Genomic DNA, 22,560 nt, shown 5'->3' on the forward strand with positions numbered 1-22,560 from the left:
TACTGACGCACTCTTTTTTATGCTCGGACAGTGCTCAATTTGGCTCACACACTGGCGAACATACTTCTTGTAACAACTGTTCTTTATGTGCGCAAACCATTAGTGGACCAACTTGGACGGATAAGAAGGGCAATCTTTATTATGCAAAAACAAACACCGATTGTACATCAACACACGTTGTCTATTTAATCATCTGTCCTTGCAACAAATATTATGTAGGCAGAACAAAGAGAGCCATACGCACTAGGTTGATTGAACATCGGAGTTGTGTAGCCACAAAAAAACTACAGGCCCCCATTGTAGCACATTGTGTCGAGTTTAATCATACATTTGCAGATTTGAAGTGGAGAATCATTGATAAAATGTTGATGACAAGCAGGGGGGGTGACTCACAAGCATTATTGAATTTGCACGAACAACGGTGGATTTACAAGTTGGCATGCGTTGCTCCTGAGGGATTAAATGCCGAGATTGATTGGTATTCTGTAATTTAATCCTACTTCAACTCCACAGCTGATAAGTGTAGCAGTGAATTCAGACGTGGCAATCCCCCATTGGTTATTGTTCCTATAAAAACGGCGTTTAGTCATTCCAGCTTCCGGTTGAAGAGACGGATTTACCAGAACACGGAACACTTTACTGAGCAACAAATATCGTTAGTACCACTGTGAATAAGGTAAAATTTTGATATTACTTTTTCAAGTTATTCACTTTTAGACGTGTTTTGTAGATGGCCCCATGAAGAAGGTGGAAAACCGAAACACGGACCGTGTCGGGCATGTTATCCTCATGGCACAGAGTCGCACAGTTTCTTCAATCTATATCGCTTGAACAAGCTAAGTAATATTATTACTATGAAAAACAAGGATTAAGAAAAAGTTTATGGATTTTATCAAGATGAATAAGCATATATAAAAAAAATCAAAAAAATGGTGTTGGATGACCTATGATTATATATTGAGTGGTAGTGCGAGATATACTACTTGCTAAGCAGCACACTCATTCAAAAGAAGGCTCCGAAAAAATGCCTATATGAGGTCATAATTAGTGGACAAGTGGAAAAGAATTTTTCTGATTTTTCAGTTGTAAATTTGATGAAAAAATAGAGGTGATTTTGGTCCTTTAATATATGAGATCACTTATTGACTGAACCCTCCAAAAGAAAAAATTAGAGAATTTCTGTCATCTGTGGGCTCAGATAATGTCAGAAAAGGAAGAAATTCTCTGCCTGCACCAGCTGTTGCAAGACTGTCTGGGCTAATCTGTCAGGACTCAAAGAGAGGAAATTAAGGGATATGTTTAAATTTCACTTTTTACACACAACTGTATATTTTTCTCCTTTAGCACACTAGAGGCAGACTTTCTTGGAAGTTTGATATGTAATGAATTGGAAATAGAATAGCAACTGGTATTTACACTAACTTTAAAATATATATGTGATGCTAAGCCAGATTGTCCTGCTAACAAACTTAAAAACAGTTTGATAATCAAACCTATAAATGTTACATTCGGCGATCCGCAGGCTAATCACTTTGGCGATCCACAGGCTAATCCTACAAACTGCCGCCTTCATCTTCAGGCCCTGGCCAGCCACGCTGTCCTCTCTTATGGCGGGATGCCACCCCCGGGCACTCCAGGAAACTGCTGGGCCTTCGTGCATCAAAACGCTGCTGATTTAGACGTGTGCTCACGTCACGCTGGGACATTTAAAGGGACCGCAGCGGGAAAACCCTCACGTTCCCAGGGAATGACTTCACCGGCATTGTCCAGTAAAAGGGCAGATTCCCAGCTGCAACATGTCTCAGCAACAGGTCCCACCTCTCCAAGTGTTGCTACAGCATCTTGTCTTCAGCATCTTGTCTTCATCTCGGCCTTGTCTTCAGCGCCTTGTCTCCAGCTTCTGTGTTGTCTTCAGTGTTTTGTCTACAGCTCTTGCATTGTCTTCACTATGCATAGGGGCTCCTTTTTTTTTTTTTTCTATCCAAAAGCAGACCCCACCACCTGGAGACAGAGAACCACTGGCAAGTTATCCTGCTATCCTAGAATATATAGGCTCAGATACTGTCAGAAAAGGAAGTTCTTTGCCTCCGCTTGCTGGTGCAAAAGGATAATCCACTTGTCTAGAGTGATCTGGCAGGATGAAAAGGAAGTTTAGGTCAAATTGTATGTTTCAATGAATCTCTAATTGAACAGAAGCTGACACAATCTCTACATGGTTCAAAGTTATACACAACAACTTTCTGCAATTTTTTATGCAAAATTACTTATTTGCTGTTTTTAACATATTGAAAATAATAAAACAGTGAATATGGCATGTGCAAAAGTCTGAATACCCATTCAGTTAATTAATTTCTACTTCACAAAAAAAAGTTAACAAGGTCCAACAAGTCGATTGACTCGTTAGGCATTCAATTAATCAGGTGAAGAAAATTCCATGGTTGAACAAATACACTCATTCTTCTTGTTGTCTACTGTTAGGAACCTTCATTTTCAGTTTTTATTTTATTTTTCCTGGGAATTTCAATGTTATAACAAAAAAACAATCAATGGAAAATGACTTTTGTATAATACACAGAAGAAAAGTTAGTGGAGAAAGTTTTCCACTGATTATTTTTTGTTATAAAATTTAAATTCCCTCAAAAAATAAAACTAAAATGAAGGTCCCTATTTAGTCTCTACTTTCAACAATCATGAGCTCCTTTAAGCAGCTGTCTGAGCATTTAAGAAATGAATCTAATGATAATTTCCTTATCTTTAGAACAGTCAGATGAATCTAGTCAAGTGAGTTATGCACCTCTACCAGCAGATAAGAGATGGAGCAAGCTCACGTCACAGTACATATACCCCTGCAGTGACATCAGCCTGCCAGTATTTTCTTCAAAAGCAAACTGTCGACAGATTAGCAAAAAACTTGATTAAAAACAGATAACCATATCAATACTCAGCCCACAGGAAGCATGAGCTCAGACAAGAAATGTATTTCCAATACTTACCAGTAATCCCTGTAACACGTAGTCACACAAAGGATCATAGTAGAGTCATTCGACAGTCAAGGGAGGGAAGCTGGATTCATCTGACTATCCTAAAGAAAAGGAAATGATCAGGTAAGTAGTAATTTCTCATTTCTTAGCATCCAGTCAGATGAATCCAGAACAAGTGGGATGTACACAAGCAACTCCCGAATAGGGCGGAAGGCTGCCAGTGGTCCTGTCAAAACCGCATGGTGCAAAGGCTGCGTCCTCCGGGGCCTGCACATCCAAATGATAAAACTTGGAAAAAGTGTGTAAGGAGGACCATGTCGCCGCTCGGCAAATTTCAATGGGAGACAGCAACCTAACTTCCGCCCATGACACTGTCTGAGACCTAGTGGAATGAGCCCTAACCTGACTAGGTAACGGCTTGCTTGCATCAACGTATGATGCCGTGACTACCTCCTTAATACAGCAGGCTATTGAAGCCCATGAGGCCAGCTTCCCTTGTTTAGTACCACCGTGAAGAACAAATAGGCAATCTGTTTTCCATAAAGGCTTAGAAACCTCCAGATACCGGATGATATGTCTCTTCACATCCAAAGGTCGCAACAGACGATACCCCCCTACATCTTTCTCTCTCTCCAGAGACAGAAGGGAGATGGAGTGATTCAAGTGATATTCAGTGACCACCTTCAGTAAAAAAAAAAAGAAGGAACAGTATGCAGCTGTATCATCCCTGAAGTCACCTGGAGGAAGAGTTCCCGGCAAGACAAGGCCTGCAGCTCTGAAAACTCTCCACGCAAAACAAATTGCCACAAGAAACACCTTTTTCAAGGTCAGTAACCACATGGACTAAACGTAGGACCTGCCAAGAAATCCAAGACCAAATTTAAATGCCATAAAGGTACTGGAAACCTCAAGGAAGGATGTAGATGTTTCTCTCCTTTCAGGAAATGGGCCACATCAGGATGAGCCGACAATGAACCACCATTCACTTGGCCACTGAAACAGGCAAGAGCTGCTACTTGTACCTTTAAGGATCATCAATCTGCCCAACATTGGCCATGGAGGAAAGGCATACAGCAACTTGTTTGCCGGCCACTCCTCAACTAGAGCATCAATCCCCAATGACTTTGGATTTCTCCTGAGACTGAAAAATCGCGGAACTTTCACACTGCAAGAAGTCGCCAGGAGGTCTAGGATTGGGGGACCCTAGCAATCCAGAATCAGCTGAAATACCTTGTCTGACAAAGCCCATCCTCCTGGGTCCAGACTCTCCCTGCTGAGAAAGTCTGCTCTTACATTGTCTTTTCCTGCTATGTGTGAGGCTGAGATCATCTGGAGATGCACTTCTGCTCATTCTATAAGCTGATGTATTTCCTGAAACACTTGCTGGCTCTTAGTTCCTCCCTGCCGATTGATATAAGCCACAGTCATTGCATTGTCAGACATTATCTGGACTGATCAACCCTGCAACCTGTCGCTGAACTGCAAACATGCCAACTGGACCACCCTGGCTTCCAGACGACTTATGTTCCAAAAAGACTCCTCTGTATTCCAGTGCCCTTGCACCGTCAGCTCCTGACAATGAGCTCCCAAACCAAGAAGGCTCACATCTGTTGTCAGTACTAGCCAGTTCGGTGATGCTAGGGAAACTCCCTTCCTTAGATAATCCACCTGCACCTAACACTGCAGTGGGGAGGAGACTTTCATCGGCAGGAGGAGCCGAATCAAATAGTCCTGAGACTGCGGGTTCCACCGAGACAGTAGGGAGCGCTGAAGAGGAAACATATGCGCCATCACCCATGGGACCACTTCCAGGGTCACCGTCATTAAGCCAAGTACTTGCAGGTAGGACCATACAGTTGGGCACAGAGTGTTCAATAACAAATGGAGCTGTGTCATCAACTTTTGAATGCACGCTTCGTGTCGAACCAAACCCTGAGATATTCCAATGACTGAGCAGGCTGAAGACTGCTCTTGGCCAGGTTCACCATGCAGTTGAGCTCCTGCAACCAGAAGATCACCTTGCGGGTCACTCTGCAGTTCTCTTCCAGCAACTTGGCTCGAATCAGCCAGTCGTCCAAATAAAGGGTGTACGAGTATCCCAACTATTCTCAATTCTGCCGCCACTATCACCATTACCTTGGAAAAGGTCCTTGAGGTGGTAGCTAGACCAAAGGGCAGAGCCCGAAACTGATAATGGTGTCCCAGAACTGTGAACTGCAGAAAGCGTTGATGCTCTAGTCGGATGGGAATTTGAAAGTAGGCTTTGGACAGATCCAAAGACGTCAGAAATTCCCCTGACTGTACAGCCATTATTACCAGACATTTTTTCCATGCTAAAATGCATCATCTGCAGATGACAGTTGACACCTTTGATGGAATGAAAGGAGCCCTCCTTCTTGGGCACAATGAAATAAATGGAATATCGACCTGTATTTTTTTTGAGACATGGGCACTGGAACCACAGCCCTCAGACTGAGGAGCCTTGCCAATGTAGTTTCCACTGCCTGCTTCTTCTGTGGTGAATGGCAGGGAGACACCATGAACACATCCCAAGGAACACTGTGAAACTCCAGCGCATATCCTTCTCATATCACTTCCAGGAACCATTGATCCAAAGTGATCTCAAACCACCTCTGATAGAAGAGATAGAGGCAGCTCCCTATCTCCTGTTCCTGGGGGTGGGTCAGCAAACCTTCATTGGGAGGGTCAGGAGGTTCCACTACCCAAACTTGTGCCCTTCTTGGCTGTCAGGGACGATAGGACTGAGACCTACCAAAAGGTCAGGTTCCTCTATAGGGACGAAAATGCCTGGATCCTCTAGTACAACCTTATGTTAAAAAAGTGTGGCATCTGCATCTTATCCTCTAGCAAATGAGGAACTGGAGATTCGCCCCACTTACTGGCCAATTTTTCCAACTCACTCCCAAATAATAGGGAGCTTTTAAAGGGCAGTTTGGTAAGGTTAGCCTTCGAGATCGCATTGGCTGACCAATTTCTCAGCCATAACTGATGCCTGGCTGCTACTATGGAAGCCACTCCTCTGGCTGAAGAGCGGACCAAATCACAGCCCATATCTGCAAAAATGCAGCAGCTGGCTCCATAACTGCCCTGGAGTTCACCCCAGAGTCATCAACCTCCTGGGAGAGAAGCAAACAAAATTGAGCTACCTGGGAACAACAAGAAGCGACCTGCAAGGTCATTGTCACTGTATCAAATGCTTACTTAAGGATAGTCTCAATCCTTTTATCATGAGCATCTTTCAAGGCTGCTCCTTCCATGGGAATAGTGGTCCATTTGGAGAATGCACACACTAGTGCATCTACCTTTGGAAAACGTAAATGTTCTCTTACCACTGGATCCAAAGGGTTCAGGCCTTCCAAAACCTGACCCCCTTTGAAATTAGCCTCTGGAGTGCTCCACTCAAGATCAATTAATTCTTGAATTTGTTGCCAGAGGATGTGGTTAGTGTAGTTAGTATAGCTGTGTTTAAAAAAGGATTGGATAAGTTCTTGGAGGAGAAGTCCATTACCTGCTATTAAGTTCACTTAGAGAATAGCCACTGCCATTAGCAATGGTAACATGGAATAGACTTAGTGTTTGGGTACTTGCCAATCCAGGCCACTGTTTCCAACAGTGGCCTGGATTGGCCACTGTTGGAAACAGGATGCTGGGCTTGATGGACCCTTGGTCTGACCCAGTATGGCATTTTCTTATGTTCTTATGAATGGCTTTCATCACAGGGGAAAAACAAGAGGCCTTATGCAAGGAAACCAAAATGGGATTTTTCTTCAGCTCAGTCACAGCATCTGCCCCAGGAACTCCGAACATTTTCTAGGTCTGGGAAATCAGAGCATAGTTCTATATGATTCTAATCCTGGAGGAATTTCACCAACCTCAAGGGAGTCAGGATCGACATCATCAGTGCCAACCTGATCTCCATTGTGAAGTACTGCTGCTGCTCTAGCAGTACTCCGGTGCTTAACAGTAGGTCCAGGCAAGGTTCCTCTGCGACTCTACTCTGGGAGTGTTAGAGAGGGATGAAGATTATGCCTAGAGAAAGGATTGCAATCCCTGGAAAAACTCTACCCAGGAAAAAAGATAGAAGTATCCAATCCAGGAAGTACTTGAGGTGTACTCAGTGAGATACCATCCTCTGCTGAGGAACCAGTTAGGGGAGTTCCAAAATCAGGTGCCCCGCCTATATCTGGCTGGGAAAAGCCAGGCTTAGTGAAATCAGAGGAAGGAAATTCTCCCTGAGCCTCCAAACAGTGTTGGCACATGTGAGCGGGCACTTCTGGCTGAGATGCCAGAATATGACAGGCAGTGCAAAGAGAAAGGCACTTAGGTTTCTTAGAGAAAGGAGCCATTATGGCAGACAATGAGCTTGAGCGACAGCCTGAGGCATGCATCTAGCTTTTTGTTTTGTGTGTGTGTGTGTGTATCCAAAATTACTAGGAGTCCAAAAATTAGGTGTGTCAAAAATAAGCACCATAAAACAATTTAAGCATACAATACAACTTTTGTGCACAGGTAAGGGTGCGGCCACTTAAGGTGCTACTTAACTTAGATGTACATAATACAAGACTCGATTAAGCATCCAAAAACTGGACGCACGACTAGACACACACGCCAAACTCACAATCCTGTAGAAGGCAGGCTAAGAAAGTTCACAAAATGCCGTTGAGGCCTACCATGTGGCATGCAGTGAAAAAGCCTCAGAGCAGGGCCTAGCTTACAGAGGTTGCTCAACTTGCCAGGCTGCCCACCGCCTTCGACCTCCCATGGAACGGGACAAACGTCAGAATGGCGCACTGAGCACGGAGACCCAGAAAAAGGAGGAAGCCCTACACAACAAAAGCCTCCATTTATGTCTCCGTAAATATAGAGATTTTTTTTTTTTAACTTACCTTAGGTTAGCCTTACCTGGCTGAGTACAGAGTCGATCTCTGGCTGTGGGGGAGAGGGCATATGCCATCACTGCCATGCTTGGCTTCCTGCACCCACTGCCTTTCAAATTCTTAAGCAGCTAAGTCCACGCCGGCTGAAAAACCTACTATCGGACCAAGGCACTCATCTGAGGGACCACAGAATTCACCTCAAGAACTCTCAACTGGAAGGGAGTGATACTAAAAGGGACCTTTTAGTATCACCATAGGTGACTAATATCCTTAATTCTCCTTTTTCAAAATGAAACAATCCCCAGTAGAGATATGCCCGTCCACCAGCTGCTGGAGACGGAGAATACTGGCAGGCTGATGTCACTGCAAGGGTATATGTACATTAGTTTGCTCTGTCTCCATCTGCTGATAGAGGTGCATAACCCACTTGTTTTGAATTCATCTGACTGGATGCTAAGAAATTCACTCTTACAAAGTAGGGAAGGCTATAAATAAAATCTCTGAACATTTCCAGCTAGCAAATTCCACGTTCAGAAGCATAGTTTAAGAAATGGAAGTTACATGGAATTGCTGAAGTCAAGGAAAGATCTGCAAGACCAAGAAAAATCACCAATAGAAACTGCTCAAAAATTGGCTGGATCTGCAAACCAGAGCCCATAGGGCATTACAAATGACCTACTGAAAAATGTAGCTGACATTGGAGTAGTTGTCCACAGCTCCACAGTACAGCATTGCTTACACAACAATGATCTGCATGAGAGAGATGTCAGATGGAAACCTTTTCTATGACCTCATCACAAAAGTCATCATCTTAAGCAAAAAGCACAGGCTGCAGCTGCATCAGTTTGAGGTATCAGGTTGTACAGCAGGGAGAAGCTCCTTGAAGAGGGGGAAAAGTGAGATTGAGGGAGAGCAGGAGAAAAATGGGGACTTGAAAGGGAGGGGGCAAGTGAGAGCAAGAGAAGAACTGGATCTTGTAGGAGAGAGCAGGGAAGAATAAGGACTTGGGAGTGGGGAGGGAGTCTGGAAGACCAGGAACTCAGGGATTTAAGAGGGCGAGTAGGGAAAGAATAGGGATTTGGGAACAGAGCAAAGGAAGAACATGGACTGGAGGGAAAGCAGGAGAAGAACAGATAAACAGAGCCTTGGGGACTGGGTGAGAGAGTGGAAGACCAGGAATTCGGTGAGAATATGGAAAATCAGGGACTTTGAGATTGGGAGGGAGAGAGCAGGAGAAGAATGGGAACTCAGGGACTGGGTGGGAGTCTGGAAAGAATGGAATTCAGGGATCCAAAATTGTGAGGAAAGCAGTAGAAAATGGGAACAGGAATTGGGAAAACAGTAGAAAAATGGGGAATTGGAGACAGGAATTGGGGGGAAAGCAGTAGAAAATGAGGACAAAGGGACTAGTTAAAACTATGGGAGAGCAGGAACTCATATTGGGTGGGAGAATGGGAACTTGGAGATAAGAGTGGGGGACAGAGCAGGGATTTGAAGAGACAATTGGGACTCAGCAATTAGGTGGGTATGAGTGCAGATGTGTTAGATTGATTTGAGATGGGGTTAAGTGGAGGAGGCTGAAGGGTGGTCTGAATGATCTAAAAGACTGAAGAAAGGCTGAAAAGCAGTGACAAGAAATGGGGGTGCTTTGGAGAGCTGAAAGGAAGAGAATGAGTCAAAGGGTGAGAAAGAGTGGGAGTGAAAGAAAGATAACAGGAGGCTGGGTAGGAGATAAGAGACAGAACAACAGGCTGGAGGCCAACAAGGGAATGAGAGAAAGGGAAGGAGCTAGAGATGAGGGGATGAGAGATAACAAGGGGGTAAGTATAGAAGGTGGAAATAGAGGACTAGAGAGTGGGTAAAAGCAGAAATAGGAGGCTGGGGAAATATGAGAGAGGGGGAATGGGAGGAGTAGAGAGAGGGTGAGTGTGGGAGATAGAAAGTAGATAGGTAAGTAAAAGGTGAAAATAGAAAGATTGAGGACTAGAGGGTTAAAGAGGGGAAGAAAAATAGGTGACATTTTAGCTCTGAATGGATTGACAGGCAGAGAAGAGAAAAATGCAGAAAAAATGAAAGGGAAAGATCAGTGTTAGAGACATATGCAGGGACGAAGACAGGAGAGAGAAGAAATGTAAAATACAAAAAGAGACCATGGAAAAGAACATAGAAAACCAAAAAGAGGCCAGGACCAACCCAATTTAAAATGTAAATGCCCAGACAACAAAGATAGAAAAGAAAATACATTTTCAGTTTCTAGAGCATGAAATGTGTATTTCTTATATCTTTGTATTTTGCTTAGTTCCAGGAGAAATGCATCCATTTCTCTTTCTCAGATGTTGCACTACATGCAGAGTTTGGCTTCTAGGAGTTTTCCATTTCAGATTTGTCTGCATTCTTCTGTTTCTAATTTGTGCTCCCTTATTTTGCATTAGATATGGGTCAGTCTATGCTCCATATGAATGAACGAGGTAAGTGATCCTACTAGCATGTAGTGTTTTTATAGGTATCTATAGTAATCTGGCTGATGTATTGATGTTCTAGGGCCTATAGTAATATTTGCATTGTTTTTCTTTCACAGGAAGGCTTGCTAGTATTTGAGTCCTGGGAGTTAATGATGTTATGGTATGAAATGTTTGCTACATAGGGGTTTTTTTTTTCCAGGGTTTTGTATTACTTCACAATATGGCAGTGGAAGATGCTTGTATTTCTGTTACTAAGGTACACTAGATTTTGAATATATATTTTTTGAATGGTGAATTATAAGGGGAAATGGATGCAGAGCATGCATTACAGAACTGGAGGTGCAAGAATTCTATTGTGATTATGTCCCTTCCTGTAGAAACTCCAGACTTCACTCCCATATCTATATACAAAAATTGGTCAAATGATGCTATCAGATACCTTTAGTGGTAGTATTGTGCGATTGAAACTGGCTGGGAGGGGGCTTAATTGCACAGATGGTCCTTGGGACTTTTTCTTATTTTTTGGTTTTTTTTATTACTTGGATTTATTTCCAGCCATTTTGTGTCTTTTATAGTTAATCTAAAGGCTGTGCTCTAGGGGTGGACATGGGTGTAATAGGTTTGCCCTCCCCCCCCCCCCGCTTGATCTCCCAAATACTTCTGTCTAGAGATGCCAGTGCTCCTCCTGTCCTGTGTATGCAATGGGAAGAAAGGGCAGACAGAGGAAGCTGAGGAACCTTGTAGAGCTAAAAGCCACTCTGCTCCCTATCCAGCCCCTCCTCTTTTTTCATTCAGTGACAGGAGGGATTAGAGCCAGTCTAGAACAGACATAACAGAGCAAAGAAGGGCCATTCTGCATCCTGATCCAATCCCTCCCCTCCTGTCATTCACGGACAGGACAGAAGAGAGTGAGTCTGGGACAGAGAGCAAAGGGAGATCATTTTGGGAAGGTTAGGAGGGGCTGAAAGGGAGATCATTGAAAGATGAGGAGAGGGGCTGGGGGATTATGATTATTAGTAATCATTTGTATAGCACATACCAGAGTTATGCAGTGCTATTACAGTGACAGATAATGGACACAGTCTTTACACCTTACAGTTTAGAGTAAGAGGGGATTGCTTTGGGGGAATTTTTGTGTGAAAGAGAAGCCAATGAGGATTGTCACGGGGTGGGTACAGTGTTTGTATGTGTGTGTGAGAGAAATAACTGGCATGGGGGAGTGTATGCCAGATTGGATGGGAGGTTAGAGAGGGGGTGGAAAAGCAAAAGATATCAGGCCCAAAACATGTAGGGACAACTCCTCCACTCCCTCTCCCCACTTTGATCTCAAGATTATATTCCCCAGATACTGGAACATTCCTTCTCCTCAGATTCTGACATCTTCTCCTTCCTCCACAACCCCTGATCCAAGTTCATGCCTTCTATGAATGCCCTCCTACTGCCTATAACAGTGACCTGGAATCTTCTTTAATCAAGTTTACTTAGGGAATAGCCACTGCTATTAATTGCATCAGTAGCATGGGATCGTCTTAGTGTTTGGGTAATTACCAGGTTCTTGTGGCCTGGTTTGGCCTCTGTTGGAAACAGGATGCTGGGCTTGATGGACCCTTGGTCTGACCCAGCATGGCAATTTCTTATGTTCTCAATGCTACAATCTCCCTCCCACCCAGAATCCTGATTCAAATTCCCTTATCCACCCCTCCCCATCCCACATCCTCTTCATCCTCAGTCTTCTCTTCCTCTCCTCCCCACAGCCTCCTCACCTCAGTCCTGCTCCTCCTCCCTCTCTTCTTCAAAGAAGGAAAAGAAGAACTTAAATGCCCCAGTTAGTCCAAAGAAGATTCTGGGTCACTGTTATAAAACTCTAGAACCGGATGGAATTCTGCAGGTATTCTACAATAAAGTTCACCCCTATGTTAGCTTCCACACTTAAAGTAGTATTTACATAAATTGCATAATTAGGGCTCCTGGCAGAGTCTATGAACTAGCCTGGATTATTTTGCTTCCTAAAAAAAAGCAGAGATCATGTTAAGTGCTCAGCATACAGACCAATCAACTTACCAAGCACATATTTAAGAATTTTGGCTGAAATACTAGTACATTAAGCTGGAATCAATGCATCCTACATTTGTACACCCAGGACAAATGGGATTTATTCATTAACAAACATTCCAGCAACAATATATGTAGGTTCTTAAACATTATCTACCATTCCATCTATGGACATGCAGGAGGGGATGCCATTTGACACAGAGAAAATCTTTCATGAGCGAAGGAGTAGCCTGGTGGTTAGAGCAGCAGGCTATGAACCAGTAAGCCAAGTTTCAAATACTGCAGCAACCTTGAACAAGTCACTTCACCCTCCATTGCCTCAGGTAGATAATAAGCCCTCTGGGGACAGGGCAATAGCTACTGTATCTGAAATGTGAAATATAGATCAAATTCATACATTTCACACCAATTTCTCAAAATTAAGATCATAAGAATTGCCATACTAGGTGAGACCAAGGGTCCATCAAGCCCAGCATCCTGTTTAGCATGGTGGCCAATACAAGACACAAGTACCTAGCAGGATCCTAAATAGTAGATAGATCCCATGATGCTAAGGCCCAGGAATAGCTAGTGGCTTTCCTCAAGTCTTCCTGGTTAATAACGGTTCATAGATTTTTCCTCCAGGAACTTGTTCAAACCTTTTTTACACCCAGTTATGCTAACTACCTTTTCTACATCCTCTAGCAATGAGTTCCAGAGCCTAAATGTGTGGAAAGAAAAAGAATAATTTCTCCGATATATTTTAAATGCGTTACTTACTATCATCAAGGAGCGTCCCCAAGTCCTTGTACGTTTTGAAAGCGTATACAACTAATTCAAATTTACCCTTTCTACTCCATGCATGATTTTACAGACCTTTATCATATCTTCCCTCAGCTGTCTCTTCTTAAAGCTGAACAGCCCTAACCTCTTTAGCCTTTCCTCATAGGGGAGCCGTTTCATCCCCGTTATTTTGTTCGCCCTTTTCTGTACCTTTTTCGAGTTCAGCTATATCTTTTTGAGCTGTGGTGACCAGAACTGTACACAGTATTCCAGGTGCAGTCTCACCATGGAACGACACAGAGAGGTAATATGACATTCTTTGTTTTATTCTCCATTCCTTTCCTATATTCCTAACACTCTGCTTTTTTAACAGTCTTTATATGCAGCAATGGCTGTCTTTCTCCATCACTCTTAGGTACAACACAGGTGTGCCCAATATCCCCACATGCCTTTTCTGTTGTGCCTCTGGCTAAGAAAATTAGATCTTTACCCAATATTTGTGTCAGAGATATTGCAAGGGGGACACAGAATCTCACGCTATGTGGATTGTCTCTCCTTCTACATATCTTATCTCATTGTTTTCTGCCACACTTGTTAGCTGCCATGGAGGAAGGATCTCTCTTGTAGATCAGATGTAATGCTCCACTTTCTGGGAATAGATAACATAGAGGATGTTATTAGATATGGACCATTTGGTTCACCCAGCCTGTACAGTTTCCCTTCCTGAAAATAGATGAGAGCCTTGTTGCAGTTTCATGTTGGTTGACTTTGCCTCCTTCCTGCACATTTGCTTTGGTCTTTTCTACTTTTTGGCCCTCTAACATTTCATATGATTTAGCATACAGGGTTCTAAAACTACCTTAACACTCAGTTTACTCCCAAATCTCATCTCTTCTACCTGCAACTCCCCTACCTGCTCTTACTACTGCATTCTGTTTCTATCCCAAATATCCTTACATTCTGTTATTATTTAGGTGTTGGCTACTTCTGCTGGTAATCTAATCCAGGCATCTATCACCTGCTCAGTAGAGTAGTCTTTCCTTTTCTTTTCTCTGAATCTTTGTCCCTTTAACTTCATAAAATGGCCCCTTGTCCTTGAATTTATTTTTATATGGAAAATGCCTACTTCCATTTTACATTATGCCAACATCAGTTTAAGTGAACTATTTCTGTATCTAAATATTTAGGTATTATATACTGCTTTAGTTTGATATATTGTACAAAATAAATTATCCTAGGATAACTACTTAATCAAAGCTGATCAATCAAAATGAAATGCCATGTGCAGCGGGCATACTAAGGAACACAAAGTGCTGGTGATGTTGGACCTGCATAGAATTCTTGATAGTCTAATTAGTATATCAGAGATGGAGAGTTAACAAAGGGGAAAAGAATGGAGAATTCTGGAGGGGTCAACTATTTCTCCCCAAATGTTAGAGCACCTACGTTATTATTCCTGAAATAAATATACACACACACACACATATCCCCATAGCTAAGAATCACATCTAGGTGTATTTAATGTTGAGGAGAGTGGCATAAGACTTTTTACAGTTACTAGTATTCTTAAGAATGTCATTTGGAGAAACTGTGGCATTGTGGTTACAGCAATGGGCTGAGAATTAGGGAAGCCAGGGTTCAAATTTCCTACTGATACTCCTTGTGACCTTGGGCAAGTCATTTTATCTCCCATTGCCTCAGGTACTCACTTAAACTATAAGCTCTTTGGGGCAAGGACTTATTGTACCTGAATTCTTATCGCCATTGTACAGTGCTGTGTACGTCAGTAGCACTATTAAAAAGAATTATTATTACCATTATATCAACTCATATCTTTGCCAGTTCTGAATTTTCCTTTATGCTATCATTGGATTGATACAAGGCTGGTACAGAAAGAATATCTAGAAGCTGGTGAATGGTCTTTTCCCTATGTGAACCATTTCAGAATTTGCAGGGTGCTGGGAATTTCCTAGCTGACATATAATCACACTATAGGCCCTATGTACTAAGTATTTCTCCCAGACAGAAAACGGGAGAAAACATTTAGTTCATAATCCTCTATAACTCAAAAAGATGTTATGCCTATTTTGTCTGAAACTAACAGAAAAACTGTGTTACCTGTTAAGATAAACTGGTTTTTGCTCAGAACTCTCTTGCTTGAAAAAGGAGCTGGCTGAAGTTAAAGCTGAATTTGCTTCAATACAGAAAGCCTCACCCACTTTACATTATTCAGGAATTAATTCCCCATTACCGCATAAATACCAAAAGTCAAAGAAAATGAGATTTACAGTGGGCTCAGGTAGGATAAGACATGTGACCCACTGACACCCGTTCTTGACAGCTGTGCAGCCCACAAAGTCTACCCCCCTCTCCCCCCCCCCCCCCCCACCTCACACAGGGCATTAAGGAACTCAAAAAACAACAGGATTACAGTGGGCTCTGGTAGAATTTGACCTGTGATGCGGAGACACACACTGTATCAAGTGCAAAAAGTACAAAAAGTCTTCTCTGTATTAAATACTGAAGAAGTTCTTGAAAAAAAAGATCGAAGTGTTATCTGAAAAGAGAGAAGAAACTCAATGCATACAGAAATTCCAGATCAGTAACCAAAGGAAAAAGGTCATTGTGACAGGTGAAGTGGATAACAAAACTCAACTAAAGTCACAAAAGGAGTCCAGGAAAAGCAGTAACCTGAACGAGAAAAGCTGGAAAGCTATGAGCACAAATGGTCGTAGTTTGTGCAATAAAATCCCAGATCTGCAAGCCCTAATGGTGGAGGCAGACTTAGACGTTGTTGCTGTCACGGAGACGTGGTTCACGGAATCACATGATTGGGATACAGCAATACCAGACTATAACTTGTTAAGGAAGGACAGAGAGGATAGGAAAGGGGGAGGAGTGGCTCTTTATGTCATAAACAATATCTTTATGTCATAAACAATATACAAGGAAGATGTCATCTTCCTTGCAGCTGACATCTCAGCTGCAAGGAAGATGAGGCAATGAAGAAGCACTACGGGCCGACCTAAAAAAAGATGAAGGGGCATCCATTTATATTGAAGTGGTTTACAGGCCTCCAAATCAAAAGGAAGAGCATGACAGAGATCTGGTTGAAGACATCCAAAAGATGGGAAAGAAGGGAGAAGTGGTGATTGTTGGAGATTTTAATATGCCAGATGTAGACTGGAGTATCCCTTCTGCAGAATCTAACAATAGTAGAGAAATAGTGGATGCCCTGCAAGGGGCTTCGTTTAAACAAATGGTAATGGAACCCACAAGAGAGGGAGCTATACTCGACTTAGTGCTCACTAATGGAGATAATGTCTCTGATGTCCAGGTGGGAGCCCACCTCAGAACCAGTGATCATCAAACGGTATGGTTTCATATCACACAAAGGATACGGAGAAGAAGCACGAAGACCCGAGTTTTGCAGTTCAAAAACACGGACTTTGATGGGATGGGGAGATGCGGGAGAGATGTGGAGCAACAGTGGACCAAATTAAAAGGAGCAATTACCAAGGCACCTAATCTATATGTTAGAAAAGTAAAGAAAAGCATAAGAAAAATGAAAGCTATCTGGTTCTCAAAGGAGGTGGCTGACAAAATAAAGGCTAAAAGAACAGCGTTCAAGAAATGAACGAGATAGAAGGTAAGGTTTGTCTTTTTGCGGATGACACTAAGATCTGCAACAGAGTGGATACGCCGGAAGGAGTGGAGAGAATGAGATGGGATTTAAGGAAGCTGGAAGAGTGGTCGAAGATATAGCAGCTGAGATTCAATGCCAAGAAGTGCAGAGTCATGCATATGGGGTGCGGAAATCCGAAAGAACTGTTTTCGATGGGGGGTGAAGGGCTGATGTGCACGGAGCAGGAGAGAGACCTTGAGGTGACAGTGTCAAATGATCTGAAGTCAGGGAAACAATGTGACAAGGCGATAGTTAAAGCCAGAAGAATACTGGGCTGCATAGAGAGAGGAATATCGAGTAAGAAGTGATTATCCCCTTGTACAGGTCCCTTGGTGAGGCCTCACCTGGAATATTATGCTCAGTTCTGGAGACCGTATCTTCGAAGGGACAGAGACAGGATGGAGGCGGTCCAGAGAAGGGTGACCAAAAAGGTGGATGGTCTTCATCGAATGACTTATGAGGAGAGATTGAAGAATCTAAATATGTATACCTTGGAGGAAAGGAGGAGCAGAGGTGATATGATACAGACTTTCAGATACTTGAAAGGTTTTAATGATCCAAAGACAACGACAAACCTTTTCAGTTGGAAAAAAAAATCAGCAGAACCAGGGGTCACGATTTGAAGCTCCAAGGAGGAAGACTCAGAACCAATGTTAGGAAGTATTTCTTCACGGAGAGGGTGGTGGATGCCTGGAATACCCTTCTGGAGGAAGTGGTGAAGACCAAAACTGTGAAGGACTTCAAAGGGGCATGGGATAAACACTGTGGATCCATAAAATCTAGAGGATATGAATGAAAAGAGGGTGGCTTGCGGGAAAGACAGCTAATACCTGGAGATTTATTTATTTATTTACATTTTTTTATATACCGCGGAACATTTGGAACATCGCCTCGGTTTACAAGAAACATAATGCAGCAACAGGCTTTACAAGAAACACATAGATATAAAATAGCAACAGGCTTTACAAAGCAAATACTACCCTTATTCAATAGACATAGACACGGTTAATGCAACTACGACAGTGCTCTATGCTTCAACTGCAAGAGGAAATGTGGATAAAAGGATTTGCATTCACAAAAAAGCGGGGAGTAGCTAGATTGTTACGGCGGTTACTATCCCAAACCAAACAAGCCTGATACTTCACTTTCAACGCATATCCAGTATAGCTCTCTGCTTCAACGGCAGGGGTGAATGAAGAAAAGATGATATTATATTCAGACAACAACCAACAAGGACTGAATTACAGACTGGGTAAACAAATAAGCAAGGGTATAGCTTGCTTATTGCAGCAGTTACTACCCCTAACCAATTAAACTAGATACTTCACTTAGAAGCAGTTCCAGCACTGTTCTCTACATTAATAGCGGGGGTGGAAGGGAAATAGAGCCAAAAGGTTAATAAATACCAAGAGTAACAGATAAGTATGAAAGAGAGAGAGAAACAAAAAAAGTGTGAAAGCTGGGCAGACTGGATGGGCCATTTGGTCTTCTTCTGCCGTCATTTCTATGTTTCTGTGTAAAGGTGTTATGCATTTTATATCTATAGGAAAGTTATGGCCTTAGTGCAGTGAGTTTAGTGAGTTTCCCAAAGGCCACAGAATCATAAATTACTAATCAACCAGAATATAATCTGGAATAGGGTGCAATGTGATTTGTGGCCAGAGGAATTAGGGATGCCTATTCATTGAAAGAGTTTGATTCCTTCTAGGAATGAAGTTTCATGGTCTTCTTTTCTGCAAGTTTTCATGGTATGCAGTACAGAATTGTTTAGCATGCATACCTCACCCTTCTCAGGCTATTTCAAATGAATTCAGGGAAATCTCCAGAATGCTGGAGGGACCTGGGGAAACTGGAATTCTAAGGCACTTATTTTGGTCTTGTCCTAAAACTCAGATTTCCTGTTAACGATACAGGTTAAATTTAAATAATGTGCGAAAAAGTAAGATTTTTTTTTTTAAATTCCACTTTTCGCCCTTTTTTCAGCACTTCAAAGTGGATTATATTCAGGTAAGATGTTCTAATGCAGTGATTCTCAAGTGTGGCCAACAAAGATGTGTGATATAGTCATAGTAAAAAAAAAAAAAAAGGGAAAAAGGCAAGATCTGGCATCATTGGTCTGCACAAGGCCAGAAGGAAGGGCAGCAGTCTACAGTAGCCTGCATTGGCAGAGAAGAGTAGCACCAATATTATAAGCCCATGTGGAGCTATGAAGAAGGGCAGCAGGTGGTGGTGGCCCATGCAGCCAGAGAAGAGCAAGGAGTCATTATCAGCCTGTATATGGCTGTAAGAAAGACACAGCAGTAGTAGTCACTCATGTCAGCAGAAAGAGCAAAAAGGCAGCCAGAATTATTGGACTGTGCGGATCCAGAGGAAGTCCTGTCAGCCGAGAGAAGAAAAGAGCAGGTGATGGCAGCAGTATGGTCGGAAGAGGAGAGAGCCATAAGAACATAAGAATTGTCATGATGGGTCAGACTAAGGTGCATGGAGCCCAGTATCCTATCTCCGACAATGGTCAACCCCGATCACAGGTACCTGGCAGATCCCATAAAATAGATCTAATTCCTGTTACTCCCTTCAAGGAAAAGCAATAGCTTTCTTTAATCTCCCTGGCTAATTAATAATGTGTTATGGACTGTTCCTCCAGGAACTCTTCCAAACCTGTTTTAAACCCCACTGTGCTAGTCACCTTAATCATGTCCTCTGGCAACAGATTCCACAGCTTGATGGTGCACTGAGTAAAAAAAGTACTTTCGATGATTTATTTTGAACCTGCTAATTGTTAGTTACATTATATGTCCCCTTGTTTTAGTATTATTTGCAAAGGTAAATAACCATCCTTTATTTACCCATTCCACTCCAATCATGATTTTATAAACTTCTATCATGTTCCTTCTCAGCCGTCTCTTTTCCAAGTTTAAGAGCCCTAAGCTTGCAAAGCCTCTCGTAGCAGGAGAGATGTGTCATTCTCTTTATCATTTTTGTTGCCCTCCTCTGCACCTTTTCTAGTTCCATTATGCCTTTCTTGAGATGGTGCAACCAGAACTGCATACAGTATTCAAGGTGCAATTGCACACTTGCTCAATATGAGGCAATATATTTTCCATTTTAGCCTCCATTCCTTTTCAGATCATTCCTCCATTCTACTTGCTTTTTATGACCGACACCATGCATTGCCAGAGGATTTCAATGTATTGTCCACAAGGACTGCAAGGTCCTTTTGCTGAATACTGGCTCCCAATACAAGATTGTGTACCTGTAGCTGGGATTATTTTTTTCCTTATGTGAATCACTTTGCATTTTTCTACATTAAATTTCAGCTGCTATTCAGTTGCCCAGTCTTATAGTCTCACAAGGTCCTTCTGCAGTTCCTCACAATCCGCTTGCAGCCTTTGCTAGAGGGCAGAATCCTGCTGAACTCTAGCTCTCTCTTGCATAATTTTATTCTTCATAGAAAATAGCATATCAAACTGAATATCTCACAGTACTTCAGCAAAACATTAGTAGGTCAGTTCTATTATCAGGAGCTGTCTTCTGCTCTTTCCCAGAGCCTCCTCTGCTCTGCTCTGAACCTAAGCTATATTCCTGGCTCAGGGGAGCTGCCCTATACCCAGAATGTCTTGCCTTAAGGTGGACCCGGACCAGATGCTTGGGATCTTTAAGGTGTCCTGAGGGTTTCCTTTGGTAAACTCAGTCACACTACTGTTTTAAAAATGTAATTAATTTTGTGTCATTTCCAAATTTGACCCTCATTGTTCCCTTTTCCAGATCTTTTATGAATAGGTTAAACAGCACAGGTCCCAGTACCAATCCCTGTGGTACTCCACTAATAACCTTTCTCCATTCTACCCTCCATTTCCAGCCTTTTAACCAGTTACCAAATTCACAACAGAACTCTGCTAGGAGGAAGAGAAGGTAGTAGGGGGTTCAATAGAGACTTGGGGGAAGGAGGCAAGGGAGAGAGTTAGGGAGTTGAGAGGAAGCGTAGATCAGGGTTTTTGAAGGGGGTGAGGTGGTGTATGGGGTTAATAGCTGATCAGGTCACTGGGAGTAAGAGAAAGAACCAGGAAGAGGAGGGAGGGACTGGACTTGGATTAGGAGAAAAGAAATACCGGTAGTAGAGTGAATGATCACAGAGTGAGGGGAAGGGAGAAGAAGATGGAATAGGAAGGAAGGATGGGACTAAAGGTGGAAAGGAAGGATTAAAGATCCACTGAGAAGAGGGAAGAAATGGAAAGTAAGAGCCTGGAGATCAGGAAAGAGGAGAGATGGATGGTGTAGGGGGAAGGTAAAATGGGAGAGCAAATGAGAGGTGCGAAAGATGGGGAAAAAAGGAGGGAGAGAGATGGGAGAGAATGCATGAGATGTGAGAGATTAAGAATTGACTGCTTCTTTTTCTGTACTTGCTAAATTGCAATGAGAGTTAATGGTCAACAACAAGTTAGGGTGGTCAAATATGCTGCCAAAAGACATTTTTCTTGCACTACTGCTCTTATAACTCTATTTGTAAACTACATTAACAAAGTGAAGCTGCCCAAGTCTTAAAAAAAAACAAAAAAAACCCCTCTTCTCGATTGTTTGTGGCGCAAAGGGTTATTCTGATATCCTGGAAAAAATCAGCTCCTCCCAAGTTGAATAAATGGTTTCAGTACATTCTTCTTCTTAAGACTATTAACATTCAAGATTCACGTGTCCAACAAATTCTAATCGATACTGTGCCATATTTGGCTCGCCCTCGTAAATATTCAGGTAGGGGAAGTCCCAGATAATTTTGGACTGACCCTCCTTGTCCTGCCTCCTGTGCACAATGTCTCCTGTTATCCAAAGAGTCCTTCTGTCCCCAAAATTCTGCCATGTATCCCTGATTCTCCCTATTTCATATATTTTCCTATCAAATTTTCTGAACTGCAGTTGCCCTTTTGATACTTTACAGAATATACTATTGAAGTATGTTTGGTTTTCTTACCAAAAAATGAATAAATAAAATGTAAACATTGCTTTCTTAGAGACTATATTCTTGTAATTTGTGATACTGGACCAATAAAAGAATAATTCCAAGATGTAGTAGTTCCTGAGCTTTTGGGACCTAGAGACCATTTGAGACACACATCTCTTCTCGGATGTCAATAGAGTGATGTCTCTTGAGCAATTAATAAGCTTATGACCTTTACTTACCACACATTCGACTAGGGAAAAGCATGGCACGGTATTATATTTAACTGGTATTTACAGATGTGTAAAACAAAAAAGAAAACAATGTGCAATTGCTACTGGCACCTTACATTTGGTCAGGTTCTATCATGGTGTAGATGGGGGAACAAAAGGAATGAGTGCAATTCTCAGGAAAGTTAACTGCGATGCAGAGTTGTAAATAAATGTAACCTAACACAAGTGTTCTGCAGATAAGAGTGCGAGAGGAAACCTGCACAGTACATATGTTTGCAGCAATGTAGTAAATATAAAGCAGATGAATTTTCACTTCATTTCTGCACATGCTTAATTAAAATAAATACAGACCAGAAAGGAAATCATCTCTGATGGCACAGTGTTCAGCAATGTGTCATCCCGAGTTATAAATTCCTTCTTGGCTAATAGCAAAAAAAGAAATTACACATGGAGCATAATCAAGACATGTACTTAATCATAAACAAACTACTTGTATTTATATATCACAGTGCTGAATGATGGGAGAAATGAAAAGCATTAAAATACAATTCGGTACA

At 42.3% G+C, this 22,560-nt stretch overlaps 1 protein-coding gene across 1 annotated transcript in view; it reads right to left on the reverse strand.

Moving 5' to 3' along the window:
- The window catches only part of EIPR1 (EARP complex and GARP complex interacting protein 1), a 486,875-nt gene that overhangs the window by 244,176 nt on the left and 220,139 nt on the right, over positions 1–22,560 (reverse strand). The gene's annotated exons all lie outside the window — the stretch shown is intronic.

Source organism: Rhinatrema bivittatum, chromosome 3 (assembly GCF_901001135.1).
Source record: "Rhinatrema bivittatum chromosome 3, aRhiBiv1.1, whole genome shotgun sequence".
NCBI lineage: Eukaryota > Metazoa > Chordata > Amphibia > Gymnophiona > Rhinatrematidae > Rhinatrema > Rhinatrema bivittatum.